This window comes from Trichomycterus rosablanca, chromosome 9 (genome assembly GCF_030014385.1).
Source record: "Trichomycterus rosablanca isolate fTriRos1 chromosome 9, fTriRos1.hap1, whole genome shotgun sequence".
In the NCBI taxonomy this organism is placed as follows: Eukaryota; Metazoa; Chordata; class Actinopteri; order Siluriformes; family Trichomycteridae; genus Trichomycterus; species Trichomycterus rosablanca.
The window spans coordinates 34611584-34636577 of record NC_085996.1 but is presented as its reverse complement, the minus strand read 5'-3'; the positions used below and the strand labels follow the sequence as shown (position 1 = coordinate 34636577).

At 40.5% G+C, this 24994-nt stretch overlaps 1 protein-coding gene across 1 annotated transcript in view; it reads left to right on the top strand.

Moving 5' to 3' along the window:
- The first annotated feature begins 282 nt into the window (after positions 1-282).
- The window catches only part of myt1la (myelin transcription factor 1-like, a), a 118744-nt gene continuing 94032 nt past the window's right edge, over positions 283-24994 (top strand). The window contains exon 1 of the mRNA XM_063002308.1: positions 283-436. The gene's annotated coding sequence lies outside the window, so the exon portion shown is untranslated. The remainder of the gene's footprint in view (positions 437-24994) is intronic.

The following is a 24994-nucleotide window of genomic DNA, read 5'->3' as shown; positions in this document are numbered from 1 at the left end:
ATGGCTGCAGTTCGGAGAGGAAATAATGTAAGCTTCTTCCATCCTCGCTTCATCTATACTCTGCTTGTGCTGCAGTGTAGCAATGCTTCTGAAGGCTTCAGTTGCTCTCGTGCTTCTAGCTCCCCCTTTGTATACTCTCTCTCTCTCTCTCTCCCCCCCTCTCTCCCCCTCATCCTCTCTCTCTCTCTCTCCCTCTCTGTATCTCCTCTAGAACGACTGCAGCTCCCCTGCTCCTCCACTCCCTCTCCCTCCATCTCTCCAACTGCTGGCGGAATACAGAGACAAAGAAAGATTGATAGAACATAGGAGGAGAGAAGCTTAAGAGTGAACAATAACGGAGGATAAAGACCGAGAGAGGAAGACCGAGAGGGACGCTCACAGGCTTTCAGACTCCAGGAGACACAGAGTGAGAGAGTGTGAGAGAGTCGCCATTTCAGTAGGTTTCATTTTTTGTTTTGTTCTCTGCTTGTTTTTAGTTGTTTTGCTGGCTTTGTGCATGCATGTAACCCTGTGCATGCTTATGTGGCCGGGCATCTTTATGGGTATGTTTGCTAATGTGTGTTTAGGTGTGCATGTGTGCCATGCAGACAGGCGGCATCACTTTGCATTCCAGCACACTAAGCTGTAAGAGTACTTGACAAACAAAGTGATCACGACTTTCTCCGTGCATCTATAAGAACGTGGCACGATGCTTGCTGTGAACTTGACTTTTCCTCCTGGGGTTTTAAGCTTGTGGTTTTAGGCTGATTTGATATGCTGATCATGCACTTATGTTTTAGACTGTTGCATGGACACTGAAAGAGTTGGTGGGATATAACTTGATTCCTGTGCAAATGAAAGGCAGACTGATAATTTAGCATGAACATCACTGGCAAAAGTAACTAAAGCAAAGATGTAAATTTGATGTTTATTCTGTTCACACGGGAAAAAGATTATTTAGTGAACAAACGTACTCACATTTAAAAAGTTCACATGTTAGTTTAGAAACTGGAGAACAAGTGATAGAACTTGTCTTAAGACAGTTTAAAAAATTTGACCAAACAGATACACACAAAATAATCAACTACAGGTTAAAACTCAATTAAATTAATTAAATGCACTTGATGCAAAATTGACTTTTATTTTGCACTCACTCACTCCCTCCTTTTTACCTTGGGGTTAATTTAGATACTTAGAGTAGCCAGTCACCTTCTGCATGCTTTAAGAGGGTCGGAGGAAACCGGAGTACCCAAAGGAAACTCAAATAGACGCTTTGAGAACATAGCAAACTCCTCACAGACAGTGACCGGAGTCAAAGTTTAAACCCTGGTCCTCAGGACCCACGATACTGTGCAGTAACCTACACCAGATGTTGCTGCTTTACAATGTATCACATGAATAAAATTGTGTTATTTAGTTTACTTTTTGGCAACAACTGTGTGTATATGTTATTTGTGGAAACAAGGTACATATTTTAATTAAGTAAAGTGTGTCAAGTACATTCAAGTACATTCATTCCCACTGTAAATAGTACATTTATATGTTTCCTATTCATATTGAGTTGTTTCTTGTGTATAAACCGCAACAAGGTATCAGGATAAAGAACCTTCTTTATGTATCAACTGTAAAAACTATGTAAAGAAAAATATTAGTACATTTTAAGGATGTAAACGTTAGTTGATGAGGAAAGACTGCTGAACAGTGGAGAACAGTTGTTCCCGTGATTGAACGCAGCCTTGCTGTATATCTTCTATTGGAGTTTGGAAGGTCCGTATCTTTAAATTAGCATAGCTTCTGCTAAACAAATCAGCCATTTGTATTCTGCATAAGAACATATTTTGCATAAGAACATCTGAACTGCAGTTTTCTTACTTCTAGCAATAATTGAATAATCATATTTGCATACATTTGAATCAAGAAAATTAATTTCAGCAACTTGATTTAATTGAGAGCAAAAAATTTTCGCTTTGTTTTTATTCTAGTTTGATATTCCAGTTTATTTAAGGGTTTGGAAAATAGTATTAAAATAAAGATAAAATAGTATTATTATTTAGTGGAGAACAGTGCTATCACAGTCCTCAGGCAGATTTATGCCATTTCATTCATTCATTGTCTGTATTACCACCACAATATTCTAGTCACTGTGGGTCTGATTTATTAGGCGAAAGGCAAGAAACACCCCAGACAGGTTTCCAGTCCTTCATAGGGCAGACAAAACACAAATATTCACAGCAATAGGTTTAATTAGCCTGACTGCATGTCTTTAAACCTGTGGGAGAAAACCGGAGCACCTGGAGGAAAACCCATGCAGAAAGGACCCTGGTCATTTGGCTAGGGAATTGATCCCAGGCCCCTCTTGCTGTGAGGCGACAGCGCTACCCACTGCACCACCGTAATTGGATGTAATGTAGTTCACCCATTCCACTTTCTGCATGTAGAGGGGGGGGCACTGTGACTCGGTGGGTAACACTGTCGCTTCACAGCAAGAAGGTCCTGGGTTCGATCCCCAGGTGGGGCAGTCCAGGTCCTTTCTGTGTGGAATTTGCATTTTCTCCCTGTGTCTGCGTGGGTTTCCCCCGGGAGCTCCGGTTTCCTCCCACAGTCCAAAGACATGCAAGTGAGGTGCATTGGAGACACTAAATTGTCCATGACTGTGTTCGATATAACCTTGTGAACTGATGAATCTTGTAACCAAAGTGTAAAACATGACGTTAAAATCCTAATAAACAAACAAACATCTACATGTAGAGGGTGTGTGAAAAACAGAGTGCCTAAAAAAGTAGTAAAAGTAAATGCACAAATGTGTGATAGACAGGCTCCCTGTTGAGGGAATAATTCTATTATGCATCCCTTGTACCTGGAATAGGCTTCCGACCTAACACAGTATTTGTGGAATGTTTCTAGGATGGTTTTGCCAACTACTGTAACCCTGATCACAAAATTCTGAAAAGTTAAATTCAGACAGAAAAACAATTAATAAATATTTCTCACATTTGATGGGAAATTGCTAAATCTCGGCTTTGTAGTACTTTGAGATTGTTCTGCACAGCTTCATGATCCGAGGATCTGGGATTAATCCTTCCTTTGGGTTACCTCTGATTACTCTGCTCCTAGATAGGAGTAAATGTGTGCTGCCCTGCTATGGACTGGCACCCTGTCACATGACACCAACCACAACCATAGTAAGAATAAAGCGGTTACTAAAGACAACTGAATGAATCACCGAGATCTGAGAACTGAATATTCAGTGGATTTATTGTGATTGTGTTGAACATTGTGAGTTGTAACAGTAGGTAGTGCTGTGTTACACAACTCCTCGAGTAGGTAGTGTTGGTGCTGCAGGTATTTGAGTAGTTACTGTTGGTGCTGCAGGTATTAGAGTAGTTAGTGTTGGTGCCGCACCCATCCTTGAGTAGGTAGTGTTGGTGCTGCAGGTATTAGAGTATTTAGTGTTGGTGGCGCACAACTCCTCGAGTAGGTAGTGTTGGTGCTAAAGGCATTAGAGTAGTTAGTGTTGGTGCCATACAACTCCTCGAATAGGTAGTGTTGGTGCTGCAGGTATTAGAGTAGTTAGTGTTGGAGCCACACAACTCCTCGAGTAGGTAGTGTTGGTGCTGCAGGTATTTCAGTAGTTAGTGTTGGTGCCACAGGTTCTTAAGTGGGCATTGTTGGAGTTGCACAGCTCCCTGGTCCTGCTGACCTAGGAACCGCCTGGGAACCTCTGTTTACCAAGGTTAAGTGAATAAATGTGTAAGTGTGTAATGCCCTATCATGGATTGGCATCCTGTACAGGGTGTTTAGGATGTATGTCGGCCTAGGTTTAAGACAGGGTGTCCAAACTAGGCCCCCTGGGCCATTTGTGGCCCATTAACATTTTTGAAATGGCATGCAAGGTATTTTAGAAATAAAATTAAAGTTTACCCACTTTTAAGTAGGTTTTACAAGAAAAACTGCTTGAACTGTTTGAACTCTGGGTGTCGCTGTCGCATAAAACAAATCTAAAACGCTCCCTGTCTTCTTTCTCCCAACTCAAAACTTTAACGTTAAATATGGCAGCTCCAAAGAAATGAAAACCAGATCGCGAATGCAGATGATTTTAGGCATGCTGGGAAAATGAATATTTGTACAATAATCTTCCCATTAGGATTATAAACTGGTGAGTGAAATCTGCAAAACCTTAATTTACACAACACTGTCAAAGATACATAATTAGTCACTCAAATAAAAAGAAAGCGTAAGGGCCGCTCAGGTGGCGCAGTGGTAAAACACACGCTAGCACACCAGAGCTGAAATTTCAAATACATCGTATCGAATCTCAGCCCTGTCATCCGGCTGGGCGTCTATATGAACAACGTTTGGCTGTTGTTCATCCTAGGAGGGAGCCGGCTAGGGACCTCATAACTGATGCAATTACGACCTCTGCTGGCTGATTGATGGCGTATGCACTGAGTAGAGGAATAATAATGATCATGGTGTGGCTCTCTGTGCACAGGGCTGATTCACATATGAACTCGACTTGTGCAGGTGAAAAAATGCAGTCGCCTACTGCTCACGTTTTGGAGGGGACATGTGTCAGTTCGCTCTCCTCATTCGGGGTGGGGGGATGCACCAGTAGAGAGGAAACATAACGCAATTGGGTCAAAATTAGACGCACTAAAATTGGGAGAAAATGGGAGAAAATGCATAAAAAAAGGAAGTGTAATTGTTAGTAATCAAGTAGGTCTATTATATTTTATTTGTTTTAATACAAAAGAGTCTGTGGCCCGTGTTTGCATTTTTTTTTTTCCATCTGTTCCCCAACAAGAAAAGTTTGGACAGCCCTGGTTTAAGATGACGGCACTGGGATAATCTTTAGAATGAAGCAGTACTTTAGATGAATGAATGAATGAATGAAGTTAATGGTTTAATTTTGTGGTAAATGCTTGAATACAGGAGTAATTATGAAATCTTCTGAGCAGATCTGAGTGATGTGTCTGAAAGCTGCATGACCCCAGAGGGTTTTCCTGCTTCAGCGAGCCAGACTCAGTGAGTCATTAATAAGCTAGCTGGCTGAAAGAGAGAGACAGAGACGCCCAGCCTGTTTCACAATGTTGCAAGCTTAATGAACACCCCCACCCCCTTCACAACACACACACACACACACACACACACACACACACACGCACACTCGCACACACACATCTGATGTGTTGCAATGGCTTGGATAAAAATAGCCTTCTTGGCGATAGTGGCCTGGAGAGACACAATATCAGTGGTTTGGGTCTCTTGGGTTTTTTTTTTTTTATCAGCACACAGCATTCATACATGACATTATCTTCTCATCGATTTCAGACCTGTGGTATCCACACCTCATTTTTACAAAATTCATTTTACTTCTTGATGCTTCAGGTGCTGCTTGATGCTCTTAAAGTTTCAAAGAACTGAAATGATTCCTGAAATAAATAATAAGTATATGTGACTAATTTTACATGATAAAAACTGCTATTGTCCATGGCTGCTTTTTTAATTCAGTATAATATGACCGGGACATGTTTCTAAACATACGACATATTTAGTAGGTCACAAAGTCAGCTACCTTCATATGACATAGTGAACTATGACACCCATGATGTGTTAGCAAAGGTTTGAAAAGTCAAAATTCATTAAAAATTCATTAGGTGGGCGGGATATTCCGCTTGCACACCAACACCAAGTTTTTGAACTCCCCGGTTCAAAACTCGGTGTTGCCTCCGGTCGGCTGGGCGCCATCTAGCGGGCATAATTGGCAGTGCCTGAAGCAGATACTAATTGGCCACCGTATCTGCAGGGTGGGGGCCAGACTATGTGTGCTCTTCATACGCTGTGTAAGGACCCTGATTGGTGGAAGAGACGCCTGTGCAGAAAGCAGGGGTGAGAAGAGGAGGGCTGTGCACGTGTCGCAGGAGGCGTGTGCAGCGACGTGCTCTCCTCGGATGTAGTCTGGTATCTCTGGTAGCAGCAGAAGACAAAAAAAAATTGGGTGCACTAAATCGGGAGAAAAAAAAAAATTTAATTACACTGTGAATAAGAATTCTCACCTAACGAGTCGTCATGAGTTAATTAAGGTCTAACAAGTGAATTAAGTTCTGAATTTTTAAAACTGGAAGTCTGTCCAAAGATTTACATATGCAGTGACCAAAAATATGTTTGGTTTTCTATTTTTGACTTAATCAAATTCATCAAAAAATTTAAAAAAGTTGCCGCTCAGGTGGCGCAGTGGTAAAACACGCTAGCACACCAGAGTTGGGATTTCAAATACATCGTATCAAATCTCAGCTCTGCCATCCGGCTGGGCTGGGCGGCCACATGAACAACGATTGGCTGTTGTTTAGGTTGAGATAAGCTGGACCAGGGTTCCTCATAACTGGTGCAATTATGACCTCTGTTGGCTGATTGATGGCACCTGCATAGAGTCTGGGAATAATGCTGATAAGGGTGTGGCTCTCTGTGCACAAGGCTGATCCACATATGAACTCACCTCGTGCAGGTGAAAATATGCAGTCGGTACTGATCACGTGTCGGAGGGTGTGTGTATCAGTTGCGAAGCTCCTCAGTCAGCAGTGAAGGGTTGTATCGGTAGAGGTGAAATGTAACGCAGCCAGAGTAATTGGATGCGACTAGATTAGGGGAGAAAATTTGGGGGAAAACATCAAAAAGTTAACATAAACATGTAGACAAACATTTAATTTACAAATGTCATGTTTTACACTTTAGTTACATTCATGACAGGAACGGTAGTTACTCATTACACAAGATTCATCTGTTCACAAGGTTACATCAAACACAGTCATGGACAATTTAGTATCTCCAATTAACCTCACTTGCATGTCTTTGGACTGTGGGAGGAAACCAGAGCTCCCGGAGTAAACCCACGCAGACATAGGGAGAACATGCAAACTCCACACAGAAAGGACCCGGACCGCTCCACTTGGGGATCGGACCCAGGACCTTCTTGATGTGAGGCGACAGTGCTACCCACTTTGCCACCGTGCCATAGATAGGTAGATAGACTTATTGTCATTGTAGTTATACAAGTGAGACCAGCAGCAATAATACAATTAAAATAAGATAAAGATACATAAAATATAAAAAACTCAGTACAGCACAAAATAAGCTAATATGACAAGAAATATGAGTATTCACATGGTGATTTGAAACAATATGGACATGTACACGTGGTTAAATTAGTGCAAACAGAGTGTAACCGGTATCATGTCACAGTAGAAACAGGTAGTTATTGTTATTATTATTGTCATTATTATTGCACAAATAGTATATATGTACAGAATGTAAAGTGATCTGTGCATTAAATAGCAACTTGAGGAGGGCAGGGTTCAAAACAGTTTGATTTGCTGTCTCAGCAGCTATGGGTGTGGGTGGGGGGTGTAGGTGTAATAGACGCTACAGCCTCTGTATGTGCTTTTATGTCTGAGTCTTCAAAAGTGTCCAATAACACCAGAAAAAGTCTCTAGATTTGTCGCTAGTCGCTAGAGAAGTCTAAATACTCGCTAAATATAGCAACAAAGTCGCTAAGTTGGCAACACTGCATGGTGTTCTTGAGCAGTTTAATTTGTCATGTTTACTGCTTCCAGAGCAGCTCATTTCTGTTTGGTTTCAAATGTAGGAATGCCAAAATAAATGAATGATTATATTTTCAACCTGCATGTAAATACTTTAATAAAAAACAGGAATTAAATTAATTAAGTGTTAAATTATGCTCTAAATAATTATTAAGGTAAAATCCAGACGTTGCTGTCAAATATTATGAAATCCAAAAAGCCAAATGTCACACAGCTGGTAGTGTGGATGGTACACAGCAACATGAGTCCTGGGGACCTGGGTTTGATCTTTGCTTCAAGTCCCAGTCTGTGTGGAATTAGAATTGTGTGTTCCTGCTATACAACAGCTGCAACCTGGCAGAGGTGAGGCTTGAACCAGCAACCTTTTGATTACTTGTCTAGTACCTCAACCACTAGGCTACAACTGCCTTACATTAGTTTCACTTATGTCCTCTGGTTTACCCAAAAGAAAAAAACATAAGGTATGCATAAGGTAGATTGACTGCTTTAAGTTGCCCATAGGTGTAAATAATTAAGTGAGCAAATGAACGGATTTGGTACTTTAATGGATTGGCATTGTGTCTATTTTGTATTTGTGCCTTGTACCCGGAGTTTCCGGGCGGCTGTGGAGCAACCAAGATTATGCAGTAAGTTAAAATGAATGAATAAATAAATACATAAATAAAAAATTAATACATTTTAAATGTTTCATAATACTTGAATGCCCTGTGGTGGACTTGTGTCCTGTCCAGATTGTTCTTAACCGGCAACTTGGTTTCTTGGATAGACATTGGATCTGTTTTGACCTTGATCTGAATAAAATGGTCACTTAAGATCAATTGATGATCTGAATTTAACTGCTGGTGGCCGTCAGCATTAATAATGTGGAATAAAACACTGAAAATCATAAGATAATAATTGTGATTATGATGATTACAGAAACGGCAGCTATAGGTCTCCCTTGCCATTTCTGAATGTACTGCAGTCTTGGTGTCTTGTAATTCAGGCTTTTGTATCACTTGGTATCACAGTCATGCAAATAGACACCACCGTCTTTGCCAGTCCTTGACTCTGATTGGGGCCAAAGTCAGTGCACTGAATTAACCTCATCCATAATATAAGTGTGTCTGGTTCATCTGAGCAGCCATTGACCGAATAACAGAGCAACGAGAGCTTCAGCCGCACAGAAAAGGTCAGAATAAGGTTTTAGGAACGTCAGTCGGCACTCTCACTTCCTTTTCACCCTGTCACATTTTCCAGGCCAGTGAACCTGCCGTTACGTGGAAGCATTAAATCAACCATCTAAACTACATTTATAATGACAATCGAATGAGTTCACCCTATCTCAGGAGCAGTGGATACTGAAAAGCACTGGATACAAGCTAAGAAAGGAACAGAAGCATTACAAGGTGGGTTTATGTAGGCAGTGACCGTTTATATGAGAGGAGTAGATATCTAGGGCATGGGTTTGTTAGGGAGAGCAGAATGACTGTCTCTTATGAAGGCCAATTACAGGATGCTGAGCTTATTTCATTTCGTGGAAAGTCCTCATCTGCGGATGTGACACTCTGATGTGACCTAATTGAGACTAGAAGGTAGTCTAAGAGGGAAAATAGAAAACAGAAGGATGGCCTTCTCTGTACTCCGGGTTGCTCAGCAGTGCACAGCAGATGAAAAACAGGCTGTTGATGCGTTCGGATGTTCTCCTGAACCGTAAACACCAATCGTCCACCAATCGTCTAACAGAAACAATGTATAAGAATAGCCAACAAAGTTTCCCAAATCTACAATGTCACATTTGACTACATTTATTTTGTACAAATGCATATATTTAGACAATCGAATGTCTATTTAATTGTTTTGCAATTGTATTACCCTTTCCTGCATAATGTTGCTGTATATTCTAATAAGCATTCATATGAAGTAGTATTGCTAACTAACCTTCTAGTGTGTAAAAGCTTCCGATGAGCACCAGGCAGTCTATTCTGTCTGTATAGCTTATCAATATGTATCTGGCTTCTAGAAAATAATGTTGTACTGTTCTTACCATGGGTTCGATCCCCAGACGGGGCGGTTCGGGTCCTTTCTGTGCGGATTTTGCATGTTCTCCCCGTGTATGTGTGGGTTTCCTCCGGGAGCTCCGGTTTCGTCCCACAGTCCAAAAAATTGTTAATTGGAGACACTGAATTGCCCTGTAGATGAATGGGTGTGTGTATGTGTCTGCCCTGCGATGAACTGGCCAGGGTGTTACTGTGTGCCTTGCACCATTGAAAAGCTGGGATAGGCTGCAGCAGCCCCCCCCCCCCCCCCCACGAGCCTAATTGGATAAGCGGTTAAAACAGTGAGTGAGTGAGAGTGTTCTTACCATTGACCACAGCAGCTCTAGTATAGCAGAATTGAAGGGACAACTCATCTATTATCAGGAATATCCAACATAATATAAATATATTAAATCATGCATCTCTATATTCCATTTGAAATGGTTTTTGAGCATAAATAATTAACTTGATGACATAAAATGTTCACTTCTATGTACAAAACCTTACAAGGTTCCCCACTGTCTTTAATTCATTTCAATTTCATTAACCACTTTATTATGGTCAAGGTCACGCCAGGTCCAGTTGCACCATAAAACACTGGGCACAAGGCAGGAACACCTTGAACAAATGCCTAACCCATCACAAGGCTTTACCTATCAAACATGCCACATGTCTGTGTAGACGCCCAGCAGCTTCTTATGCTTTAAGGCAGACTGATCTTGGTAGTTCTTGGATAGCACTGGACTATTCTGACAGTTTGTGTTTTCCCTACTGTTCTTGGCAAAGGGACCATTGTTTTGTGAATTTAGTGTTTGGTGCTGTCAAACTAGTCCTATTTATATGGGCAGCTGTGTTCAATCATTCACTGAGAAGGATTTAATAAGTGTTAAATTATTTAGTCTGCAAAAACAGGAATCATTAAAATATTAACACTGGCATTACAATTTGTAAAGGTTTATTTATTATAACTTCAGATTCTTGTGAATGGATGTAAGGATGGACAGATGTATGGATGGACAGACTCATCTATGTATGGATGGAGGGATGGGTGGATGGATGAATGGATGGACAGACTCATCTATGTATGGATGGAGGGATGGGTGGATGGATGAATGGATGGACAGATGTGTGGATGGACAGACTCATCTATGTATGGATAGATGTATGGATGGAGGGACGGGTGGATAGACAGACTCATCTATGTATGGATAGATGTATAGATGGAGGGATGGGTGGATGGATGGAGGGATGGATGGCTGGACAGACTCATCTATGTATGGATAGATGTATAGATGGAGGGATGGGTGGATGTATGTATGTATGTATGGATGGATGGATGGGTGGACAGACTCATCTGTATGTATGGATAGATGTATAGATGGAGGGATGGGTGGATGTATGTATGTATGGATGGATGGATGGACAGACTCATCTATGTATGGATAGATGTATAGATGGAGGGATGGGTGGATGTATGTATGTATGGATGGATGGATGGACAGACTCATCTATGTATGGATAGATGTATGGATGGAGGGATGGGTGGATGAACAGATGGATGAATGTATGGATGGATGGATGGATGGATGGAAGAATGGACTGCCGGACGGATGAATGGATGGACTGACAGACGGATGGATGAGCGGACGGACAGACAATCAAACGGATAGCTGGATGGATGGTGGGATGTCTATCTTAGTATAACTGTTAAATTTATTTTTTTAACAGAGCTACTTTTAAGGTTTGCGTCAGTAATGCGAAAGTAATTTGCTGGTTTAGACAAGTAATGTGATAATGTGAGAGCACGTAAGCCCGCTGGGGAATGACATCATAGACACGATACCTTTTTTTATTCCGTTTGATCTGCTAACATTAACATTACAGTAAACTGTGAACTGAAACTTTTTCAGAGCTCACTGATTTAAAAAATCTGGTCTAATGCAGCATGCTAAGAAATGGCAGAATTCATGTTAATCGCTACTTGGCTACTTGTCACTGAAGACCTGTTGTGATTTGGTTATGATCATGCTTTAATATAACTGGTTATGCACTGCATATAATTCAGCCTTTTAAAATGTACATCGAGCAGCCATAACATTAAAACCACCTCCTTGTTTCTACACTCACTGTCCATTTTATCAGCTCCACTTACCATATAGGAGCACTTTGAAGTTCTACAATTACTGACTGTGGTCCATCTATTTCTCTACATACTTTTTAACCTGCTTTCACCCTGTTCTTCAATGGTCAGGACCCCCACAGGACCACCACAGAGCAGGTATTATTTAGGTGGTGGATCATTCTCAGCACCGCAGTGACACTGACATGGTGGTGGTGTGTTAGTGTGTGTTGTGCTGGTATGAGTGGATCAGACACAGCAGTGCTGCTGGAGTTTTTAAACACTGTGTCCACTCACTGTCCACTCTGTTAGACACTCCTACTTAGTTGGTCCACATTGTAGATGTAAAGTCAGAGACGATCGCTCATCTATTGCTGCTGTTTGAGTTGGTCATCTTCTAGACCTTCATCAGTGGTCACAGGACGCTGCCCATGGGGCGCTGTTGGCTGGATATATTTTTGGTTGGTGGACTATTCTCAGACCAGCAGTGACGCTGAGGTGTTTAAAAACTCCATCAGCGCTGCTGTGTCTGATCCACTCATACCAGCACAACACACACTAACACACCACCACCATGTCAGTGTCACTGCAGGGCTGAGAATGAACCAACACCCAAATAATACCTGCTCTGTGGTGGTCCTGTGGGGGTCCTGACCTTTGAAGAACAGGGTGAAAGCAGGCTAAAAAAAGTATGTAGAGAAACAGATGAACTACAGTCAGTAATTGTAGAACTACAAAGTGCTTCTATATGGTAAGTAAAGCCAATAAAATGAACAGTGTGTGTAGAAACAAGGAGGTGGTTTTAATGTTATGGCTGATCGGTGTATATGTCTTGTTTTCTATTTTTCTTTTGTCCGATAGTCTAAACAATCGGAGGTACGGCACTGGAAGATTAGTAGCAGAGAAACAGCAATAGTTTAGCATTTCTCATACATATGAAAGCCAGTGAGTTCACATTCACTTTACATCACTTTAGCTGTAGCAGAATCGGATCTGCTTTTGTTTCAGAGTACAGAACATTGGCATGCAGCACGCATCGTTCATGTCGCTCGGAGTAAGAGAACGTGTGAGCGCTAAGCCAGGTAGATACTGCAGCAGGTGCATTAAAAGCTAAATTCTTATTCATGGCCGACTGATGATGAGGATGATGATTCAGTCGTATCTAAAAGAGGTTTTCTCTGAGCTAGCATGTTGAAGCCACTCTCCTGTTATTCAATGAATCTGAAAATGATTGAAGAAGGAGGCAGAGGGAAAGCCATTGCCATGAAGTGCCATTGTGTACTTTGAAGGGAAAATGACTCTTTGTGTGTGGGACGTGCAACAGTGCATTTTTTTTCCTAATTACTAATCTCAGGTGATTATATGGGTCCTGCTCGGTTCCTTTCCCCTTACTGCACTCCTCTTATAAAGGAAACGGGGAAAAAATACAGAGTACATTAGTGAGCCTAAATTCGGACAAGTGGCTACTTTGTGATTGTCAGCAGGGAGATGGGTTGCAGGGTTGTTTTTGTAATGGTGCACTACACGGGATAATGTAGTAAAACAAAATGGAAATATGATGACGTGCATTAGGATGATTTTTCTAGATGTCAGAGAGCTTGCAGGCTATATCCATTTTGACTACTTAGGTTGGTATAATTATGCAAAGATTTCAAGGAGAATTCGTTCGCATGTACAAACCCAATTCCTAAAAAGTTAGGACAATAGGTAAATTGCAAGTAAAAACAAAAAGCAGTGATTTCTAAACTGTATTTTATAGATATGTCATTTAAAACCACGCAAAGAAAAAAACTCATACTTTACTTACCAACTTTGTTGATTTTTGTACATATGTGCTAATTTGATGCTTGTAGCAAAGATGAGGCCATTTTAAGACAAAGAGTTTTAAGACTTCCTTATGTAAAAAGCAGTTAAATTGGTTGTATTTACTGCTTCCAGAGCAGCTCATTTTTGTTTGCTTTTAAATGTAGGAATTCTTATTAAGTGCCAAAATAAATGAATGATTATATTTTCAACCTGCATGTAAATGTTTTAATAAAAAACAGGAATCAAATTAATTAATGCTAAATTATGCTCTAAATAATCATTAAGGTAAAATCCAGATGTTGCTGTCAAATATATGAAATCCAAAAACTTAAATGTCACACAGTTGGTAGTGTGGTTGCTACACAGCAACATGAGTCCTGGGGGGTGGCTAAGTGGGTAGCACTGTCGCCTCACAGCAAGAAGGTCCTGGGTTTGATCTCCAGGTGGGGCAGTCCGGGTCCTTTCTGTGTGGAGTTTGTATGGTTTCCCAGTCCAAAGACATGCAAGTGAGGTAAATTGGATATAGTAATATGACCATGACTGTGTTTGATATAACCTTGTGAACTGATGAACCTTGTGTAATGAGTAACTACCGTTCCTGTCATGAATGTAACCAAAGTGTAAAACATGACGTTAAAATCCTAATAAACAAACAAACAAACAAACATGAGTCCTGGGGACCTGGGTTTGATTTTTGCTTCTAAACTGTATTTTATAGCTATGTACCTTAAAACCATGCAAATAAAAAATACACATTTTACTTACTAAGTTTGTTTATTTTTGTACATATGTGCTTGGTTTGTAACTTTTCCTCATGTAACACTATCATGATTGAGGAGCATTAACAAAAGACTTAATCGCTTATGAGCAAAGATGAGTCAAGGTTTTTTTTAGCTCATGTACCAAGGAATGTACTCAAGTAAACAACATCAAGAAACAATGCTGACTTTTCTGAACCTAAGCTAATCTGAGATGGGCAGACGCAAGACAGAAACATTCAGTGACCTGACGAGTTTGCATTTCAATCTGTCTGGGAAATTTTAAATTTGGCATTCTTTAGGCTAAAGAAAAGTAATCCCAACTGATATTAACACAGCATTTACATTTGGATTTTAGTAGACACTTTTATCCAAAGCATCTTACAGTTATGACTAAATAATTCAATTCAAGTAATTGTGGGTTAAGAGCCTTGCTTAGGGGTCCAACAGTGGCAACTTGGTATTGGTGAGGCTTGAGCTAGCAACTTTCTAATTACTAGTCCAGCACTTTAACCACTAAGGCTTTTCTAGGGAAGTTTGAAATCCAGGGTCTGTCTTGGCATGGGGGTGTAGTGGAGCCAATAACATGGGTAATTTGCACATCGGGAAGGCACCAATAGTACTGAGGGTTAACAAATGCTGACATTTAGAGGACATCTTTTTATACACAATCAGTGCTTGTTTTGATAAAACAATGGCTTTGAGGTAAAAAAAAAAAAAAGTGCAGGTGTTAGACTGGCCTGCCTGCAGTCCAAGTGCAGATCAGTTTTCATGTTAGTGAAATATTCCCAAATAAGCTGAGGCTAATTAAAATAATAATAATAAGTCCATGAAAACCTCCAAAACATCTTCTGATCCGTACTACCAGGCACCTTTTAACAATTTTAAGTCGATTTTTGCTCTAGTTATAACAGTGAACTAAAGTGGCAGATTATGTTTTTCCACCTTATCCTTTGTATCTTGAGATTCTGGTCCTCTACCATAGGAGTATACCATGTTTGCTTTTGTTAGAAAGGCTTTTTAGGGGGTGTCACTAATAAGTATAAACAGGAAATAACATAAACAAGCTAGCCCCAGATTCGACTTTTTAAATGTTGTGTCATACAATACACACAAAGCATATTAAAAAATATATTCTTTTATAGAAATATACTGTTCAGATATGTTCACCTTATCTGTAATACAGAGAACAGTCAAATATCGACCAGTCTGTTTTTAATTCAGCATTAATGACCCACATAGGTTCGGTCCCAATCCTGTGCTGCAATTTTCTCTTGCTAGTGTCACATTTAACTTTCACGGTGCAGTAAAATCTCTGCACAGTTATATAACCATATTTTGGCAGGACTTGCATGAAGATTTAATGAGGAACAGGTCTACCCCATCATACTTGGCAACTAGGAGGTCTTCTCAATCAGTTCCATATTGTACATAATGTGTTTATGCAGATGCAGATGCACGACCGGCACACACATCCGCTCACGGATTAAACACCGATCAGCCTGTAAATGAAAGAGCTGCAGGCTTTCTTTCCAGACATTGTTTGGGAGTGTCGGACAAGCAAGCTCACAGAATGAGTCATGAAGTGGGAGAGCTGTTATTTTTACCACACACAAGCACCCGCACATGTGCACATATAAAAAAAAAAAAAACTTCCATGCCTTATACAGGCCGCTATGCAATTGGTTCACTAAAAACAGATCTGTAACACGTGAGATGAGGCAACACCTCCATTAAAGTCCAAAGTCTCCCTTAAGCATGATGATTCAGCTAAAACACGGTGCTAATTATTCATTAAAGTCAAGTGCCTTCAGAGTACACGGCAGCCCGAGTCTCTAAACACTAAAACATTAAAACATATTCCCTCTAGTGCATGTAGGTGCATGTAGGAATTATAATTTTAACAAGATGAGTAAGTTTTGTTTTTCTTATGTAAATGACAAAAGCCGGATAAAAATGGTAGATTATTTTGTGTAATTATGACAAGGCCACTAGTCTACATTCCCTCTCTGTGCCTGTGTATCAGGAGAGGCGGTGAGATATATAGACGGAGGGAGATATCCTGTCTTAGCTGGTGGTAATTAAAGCACATCCTTCTCAGCGGGATGCTGCAGAGGTCTAGCTGATTGCTCCATGCCATCGCCGTCTCTAAACGTGTTGTGAATGAGACAGACAGGAGCGAGAGCGCAGGGAGCTGCACACTGATTAAAATCATATTTCCTCTCCGTCTATGCCCAATCTGGCCTCATTTGCCTTGCTGATTAGGACTCACTCGCGACGAACCAGGAGACGCAATCAGGAGCAGGAAACTGGCCACTAGCACACATTCCAGCAGCTCAATCTAACGTCCATTTAAGGGAATAATGCAACAGATTTCAAACGAATCTTTATTTACTGAACTTATATATTATATGGATTTTTACAAAAAGTGAGAGGTTTTTGAGGTTTCTGTATTAAGAAAAGAACATCTGCTTACTCTCTTTTAATAAAAAGCTAATGGGGTAGGAAGTCAAAAGTTTACACTTTAAAAGAACAAGTAGGTCATGGCAGTCACATTTTGTATACTCCCTTGTCCTAAGGGTCAAAAATGACCTGCCTTTAATAATAACCCCTAAAATTAGGCAGATTATTTATAAATGTATGCATTTTCTCCCCTTTTTCTCCCTTTTTAGTGCATCCAATTGCCCGATTGCATCATGCTTCCTCTCCACCAGTGCAGATCCCTGCTCTGATTGAGGAGAACAAAGCTAACCCACACCCCCTCCAACACGTGGGCAGCATGCTGTATGCATCTTATCACCTGCACTTTGATGAGTGCAGTGCAGCTCAGCTGCTGTGTACGGAGAGACACACCCTGAGAGCACTCTTTTCTCATCTCTGTGCAGGCGCCATCAATTAGCCAGCAGAGGCCGTAATTGCATTAGTTACCCCACCCCTATCTGAACAACAGGCCAATTGTTGTTCATGTGGCCACTCAGCCTAGCCGGCAGGCAGAGTTGAGATTCGATACGAGATTCGAACTGACCTACCATGACTCTGTCCAGGATAAAGCAGTAGTAGCATGGCCAAAATACTGGCACCTTTGCACTTGTTTTAGAAAATGCACCACTTCTTTTAGAGAAGCGTTGCAATCCCAGATGCTTTGGTGTTTATGTTTATTTATTTTGTTTGCACTGGAACAACATGCCCACAGTCAAGACATCCAGTGCCAAAAGCAGCAAAACATCTGTGAACCTCCACCACGTTTCACCTTTAGGGATTTGTTGTTTTCCTTGAATGCTTAATTTCATTACAGTACTTTGCTTTACCAAGGTCCTACTAAAGGATTATGGCTTCCTCAGGTAAATTCTGGCACACTCCAGTCTGGCTTTTTATATCTTTGTGTCAGCAGTTGGGTCCTCCTGGATCTCCTACCACAGCATCCCAATTTATTCAGATGATGACAGAGACTATAAGCTGACACTAGTGTGTCCTGTGTCTGCAGGTCAGTTTCAAGTTGTCTGGAGGTTAAATGAGGTTCTTTATCCACTATTCGAATAACTGTTCATTGCAATTCTCCATCAATTCTTCTCTTTTGTCCACATTCAGGGAGGTCAGCTACAGTTCCATGGGATGTAGACATCTTAATTATGTTGTGCACAGTGAACAAGGGAAGATTAAATTATCTGAAAATGGACTTGTATTATTGGAATTGTCCGTACTTTTTAGGTTTGGACTAGGGCTGGCTCGATACCACTTTTTTATGTCCGATGCTGATACTGCACATTGAGTATCTGCCGATACCGATACAAATCCGATACCATCATTTCTCCTCTCAAACAACTAAGCAGTAATTATACATGTCTCAATGTACCATGGTTAAACTAGCTATCTAAATAACAATGCTCAGACTGTGAAACAAATATTCTAAAGGAATAAATACAGAACCTACATCACACTTATACAAAACTGCTGCTTTAATTTTAACTTTTACACACAGAACATTTAGCAGTGTTTAACAAGTGTCTACAATTGGAAGATGTGGATGTCAATCAAATGCGATGGACCAATTAGAACTGACACAGAGTTGAGTTTTTTCATTAAAGTTGTGTCACGTTTTAAGATTATTAAAAACCAACGCGCGCTTATTAAAAAACGGGAAACGGTGTAGTTTGTAGTTTGATTTTTCCAAGTCCGATTTATCATTTATAAAACAATTTATAAAGTGATTTTTATTGTGTTTAAACAGTATTTTTAGATGTGGCAGTAGTAGATGATTTTTATTGTGTTTAAACAGTGTTTTTAGATGTGGCAGTAGTAGATGATTTTTATTGTGTTTAAACAGTGTTTTTAGATGTGGCAGTAGTAGATGATTTTTTAAAATGCTAAAAGTTTAAGTAGATCAGTTTGTTTTAATTTCTGAATGGCTGTTGCAGATGAGTTGTAGATCAGTGGCACATGTTAATGATGTCATCAAGAGTGAGTGGCAATAAACGGCACTCTGTTGGAACGTATCTTCGTGTGGTATTTGCTTTACACACAAACAATGGCCTTATTTACATTAAGTGTTATTTACATTAAGCAACAGTATCGGATCGGATTACACTTTTTTTTCCTGACTCGGACACTTCCTTCCGATATCCGATCTAGTGATTTGGGCCAATATCGGACCGATACCAATACAGAGTATGGGATCGGTGCCAGCCCTAGTTTGGACAGTTACTTGCTCTTGTATATTTTCTCCATGATTAATGTGGTACATAAAGAAACAAAGATTGTCACTTTTCTTAATTTCAACTAGTTGCATGAGTTCTATTTTGCTTTTACCTGTTACTTGCCACAGAGTTTAAGTACACATTAAAGCAGCATTGCATGACTAAAATTAATTTGTTCTGTTTGGGATGATATTACATTCATCTTCTTTCTCGTGTTTTTTTTTTTTTTTTGTGTTGTTCCAATGCAAAACAATGCAATTGCAACAATACTGCAAAGACGTGCAGGGGTGGCAGTATTTTTGGCCAGGACTTCAGCAGGTTGTAGCTCAGTGTTGTAGCTCTTTTGCTTTACTGCTGCTTACTGGCCTCACTTACACTAACAGGATTAGTTAAATCATGCTAATATAAAGCTGATGGAATTTCTTCCCAAAGTCATAACCTTAACCCTAATAAATATAAGTGGACTTACTGAAAATTCAGGTCTAGATCAGAAAAATGACACATTCTGTTAAATAACCTGTTCAAAGATCCAACCAATGATGTGCAATAGGTTTGTTGATGAATATTTTGGTCATGATGTACATTTCATTTTTCTGTTTTTGTAATGTATGTAAACTTTTGACCTCAATTGTAAGTGTCTTCAAATTTACAGTGGTGTGTTTCCACAAACACACCTGTAAAAGAATTGGCCTGGAGGTCAGTGGGAGTCGTTTTATTAAAGCAGGAGCAAACTAGAGGAGTAAAGACAACAGTTAAAGCGGCTGTGTTCTAAATCACACAGTACTGCAGTAACTTAAAAGAAAGAAGGCCTATATTTGTCATTATACACATACAGGCGTACAGTACAAAGACATTCTTTTTTCTGCATATCCCAGCTTGTTTGGGAGCTAGGGTCAGAAGTCAGAGCGCAGGGTCAGCCACAGTATGGCGTCTCTGGCCTTGCTCAAGGGCCCAACAGTGGCTGCATGGCAGAGCCATAGTATGTCTATTTAGTACATTCATTCATTCATTGTCTGTTTTAGGCGGCACAGTGGCTAAGTGGGCAAGAAGGTCCTGGGTTTGATTCCCAGGTGGGGTGGTTTGGGTCCATTCTGTGTGGAGTTTGCATGTTCTCCCTGTGTCTGTGTGAGTTTTCTCCCACAGTCCAAAGACATGCAAGTGAGGTGAATTGGAGACACTAAATTGTCCAAGACTGTGTATGATTATAAGTTTGTGAACTGATGAATCTTGTGTAATGAGTAACTACCGTTCCTGTCATAATTGTAACCAAAGTGTAAAACATGACGTTAAAATCCTAATAAAAAAACAAACATTGTCTGTTTTATCATATTCAAGGTTGTGGTGGGTCTAATTTACTTGGTGAAAGGCAAGAAATACCTCGGACCAGTCACACACACACACACACACACACACACACACACACACACACACACACACACACACACACACACACACATACACACACACACACACACACACACACACACACACACACACACACACACACAGTGCAATTTAGTGTCTCCAATTAACCTGGCTGCATGTCTTTGGACTGTGTGAGGAAACCAGAGCTCCCACAGACATGGGGAGAACATGCACACTCCACACAGACAGCTCCACCTGAGAATTGAACCCAGGACCTTCTTGGTGTGAGGCAACAGTGCTACCAACCAAGCCACCTCAATTTAATCCACTTCTAGTGAATTAGTTACAGTGCATGGAAACGTTTTGGTGAAAACATGTTGGCGTCTATTTCTGAAACATTGGTTGAGATTTTTTTTTAAGTGTGATGAACTAAAATCCTCCAGGGGTTTAACTGGGGCATATTTTATTTTAAAAAAATGTGGGTGCAGCACTGCTCATTTTCTGTGCTGTTTATGAGCAGCTTTTACAGGGAGGTTTTCTGGAAATCAAGTCTTATGATTATTACAGATGACTAAAAGACTAAGAACACTGTGTGTTTTCCAATAAATGTTTATAACACAGTATAGACACAGTATTGTAAGCTTGTGTAAAGCTTGTAAGTTTTAGTTTTCCTTACAAAGTCACATGTAAAAAAAATGCCTAAATTAACATTTGCTGTCTTTTATCATTATTAGGTTTTGTGTAAACTGCTTTAAGCTCTTGTTCATGGTAATTGCACATATTGTATGTCGTAAATGCAGAGATGTTTACAAGTCACAAAATACCGAGAGAGTCCGAGTCAAATCACGAGTCTTAAGGCTAGAGTCTGAGTCAAGTCACGAGTCTTAAGGCTAGAGTCCGAGTCAAGTCACAAGTCAATATAATATACACAAAACATATATTGGAAATGTAGCGTAGAAATAAACAAATAATCTGTAAGTTCAGATAAAAAACAACAACAGATTATCAACTGTATTTTGCTGTTTTACTTAGTGCCTTTACTTTCCTGGGTACCAGTTAAAAGCTTAAACTGATACGTTTTGTTTTCATTGCAAAACAAAACCGCACGATAAATAACGGCACAGCGACCAAAATCCAAAACACAGAAAAAAAAATCATAACCACTGCTTACCTTAGCTTATGTTCTTCCAGATGCTAATAAATTTATAACCATGTGTCCTATTAGGAATATAATCCGTTGTTTTGTAAATGTACTTCAAACTTTTCCCGGTTGTGAAATCAAACACTAACTCGTTAGAAAGGCAATCAAGCGTTTTGTTGACACGTCATCAGACTGATACAATCAGAAGGTGTGATTGGTTCAGAAAGCGGTCTTTCAACCATTAGCGCCAATTTCATTCACACCAGCTGTTCCTCTGAAGTGCACTACGTAAGGTATTCCACCATTTTAAGTGAAAATCCAATCCAAAAGAGGGAGTAGGGAGCGACGCTTCATCACTACGCTGGAAGCTGGCTGGAACATTTACCCATTGTGTGCGTTGCGGGTTAAGACGGCCGGAGCGTTATTAGAGAGCAGAAAAGACACAATCAGAATGATGTCAGATCATATATATATCATTTTTTGCGAGTCCGAGTCGAGTCTGAAGTCGTTGTCCCCATCTCTCGAGTCCCCATCTCTGCGTAAATGAGGTGGATATAAACTAAGGTTCCAAAATTATTGATTTAAATAATCTGTATGATTCTTTGTGTTTCTAACTAAACAAAGAAGCTATCGTCTGCTTTATCTGCTCTACAATCCATGCGTGTTTGTTGGGAGACCTTAGTGTGGGTGGCTTAACCATTGTGTTGTAAAATGGAATCTGTGTGTACTGGAATGGAGAAAATAGCTTCTTGTTACTGATCATGGAACCCGCAGCAAGTCAGTCCTGTAACACGTACATAAACCCACACTCACACATCACATGAGAGAGGGCATGGTGAACCTGAGGCTGCCACGCCGCGGGAAAGGTGCTGTAATTGGCAGATGTGGTGTGAAACAGGCAGAGCTGCAAGGCAGCATGAACTGCAAATTAACTAAGCAGTGCAAGGTTCATCCTGCCATTTTCACCTCTGTTGCATGCTGTAGCTGGCACATATTCTGGAATATTTATGGTGTATGGGTATATTCGAAACTCATCTGGGGTTTAAAACAATGAACATATTGAGTGCATGTGCTTTCAGACGGGTGTTTTGTGTGATACAATCAGTACATTTTAAAATTAGTATGTATAAATACGCTCTACTGAATGCATTCACATATTGCTTTAGAAAATATATTATAAACATACATTTTATTCTACTTATATACACCGATCAACCATAACATTAAAACCACCTCCTTGTTTCTACACTCACTGTCCATTTAATCAGCTTCACTTACCATATAGGAGCACTTTGTAGTTCTACAATTACTGACTGTATTCCATCTGTTTCTCTGCATGCTTTGTTAGCCCTCTTTCATGCTTTGTTAGCCCTGTTTTTTAATGGTCAGGACTCTCCCAGGACCACCACAGAGCAGGTATTATTTGGGTGCTGGGTCATTCTCAGCACTGCAGTGACACTGACATGGTGGTGGTGTGTTAGTGTGTGTTGTGCCGGTATGAGTGGATCAGACACAGCAGCGCTGTTGGAGTTTTTAAACACCTCACTATAATTGCTGGACTGAGAATAATCCACCAACCAAAAATTTCCAGCCAACAGCGCAACGTAGGCAGCATCCTGTGACCACTGATGAAGATCTGAAAGATGACCAACTCAAACAGCAGCAATAGATGAGCGATCGTCTCTGACTTTACATCTACAAGGTGGACCAACTAGGTAGGAGTATCTAACAGAGTGGACAGTGAGTGGACATGGTACTTAAAAACTCCAGCAGCGCTGCTGTCTGATCCACTCATACCAGCACAACACACACTAACACACCACCACCATGTCAGTGTCACTGCAGTGCTGAGAATCATCAACCACCTAAATAATACCTGCTCTGTAGTGGTCCTGTGGGGGTCCTGACCATTGAAGAACAGCATGAAAGGGGGCTAACAAAGCATGCCGAGAAACAGATGGACTACAGTCAGTAATTGTAGAACTACAAAGTGCTCCTATATGGTAAGTGGAGCTGATTAAATGGGCAGTGAGTGTAGAAACAAGGAGGTGGTTTTAATGTTATGGCTGATCGGTGTATTTCTCCCAATCTTCTCTCAGTTTAGTTGTATCCAATTACTCAATTCATATTTTGACCTCTGCTGCCTCTATTCTACACTCCTGATCCTGCGCACGTCAACTCTGACGCACCTCTTTTCACCCACACAAGGCAGAATCATATACAGAATCTGTATTGCGTATGTAGAGTCACACACCAATCCCCGTTGTCCCCTGTCTCATTGTTTAAGCATCATCAACCAGCCAGCAAAGGTCATAATTGCAGCAGTTATGAGGAATCCCCCCCAGCAATCCCAACCCACAGAAGAGTCAATCATTGTCTGTATAGGCGTCCAGCCTGCCAGTAGCAGAGCTGAGATTCATATCTGTGGGTTCAGAATGTCAGCTCTGGTGTGCTAGTGTGTTTAATTCTTTATGCATTTAGAATACATTATTTATATTTGTTAGAAAAGTAGCTCTGAGGGGCTTGAAGTCAGTACCATTGTGTCAAACTTAACTTACTAATTACTTCTTTTTTAATGACTAATTTAATATATGGATTAAAAGCGATAATAAAAAATGTGCATGTTTTAAAATACACTGATCAGCCATAACATTAAAACCACCTCCTTGTTTCTACACTCACTGTCCATTTTATCAGCTCCACTTACCATATAGAAGCACTTTGTAGTTCTACAATTACTGACTGTAGTCCATCTGTTTCTCTACATACCTTTTTAGCCTGCTTTCACCCTGTTTTTAAATGGTCAGGACCCCCACAGGACCACTACAGACCAGGTATTATTTAGGTGGTGGATCATTCTCAGCACTGCAGTGACACTGACATGGTGGTGGTGTGTTAGTGTGTGTTGTGCTGGTATGAGTGGATCAGACACAGCAGCACTGTTGGAGTTTTTAAATACCATGTCCACTCACTGTCCACTCTATTAGACACTCCTACCTAGTTGGTTCACCTTGTAGATGTAAAGTCAGAGACGATTGCTCATCTATTGCTGCTGTTTGAGTTGGTCATCTTCTAGACCTTCATCAGAGGTCACAGGATGCTGCCCAAGGGGCGCTGTTGGCTGAATATATTTTTAATTGGTGGACTATTCTCAGTCCAGCAGTGACAGTGAGGTGTTTAAAAACTCCATCAGTATTGCTGTGTCTGATCCATTCATACCAGCACAACACACACTAACACACCACCACCATGTCAGTGTCACTGCAGTGCTGAGAATGATCCATCACCCAAATAATACCTGCTCTGTGGTAATCCGGGAAGAGTCCTGATCATTGAAGAACAGCATGAAAGGGGGCTAACAAAGCATGCCGAGAGACAGATGGACTACAGTCAGTAATTGAAGAACTACAAAGTGCTTCTATATGGTAAGTGGAGCTGATAAAATGGACAGTGTGTGTAGAAACAAGGAGGTGGTTTTAAAGTTATGACTGATCAGTGTATATGACTAATTGTGTA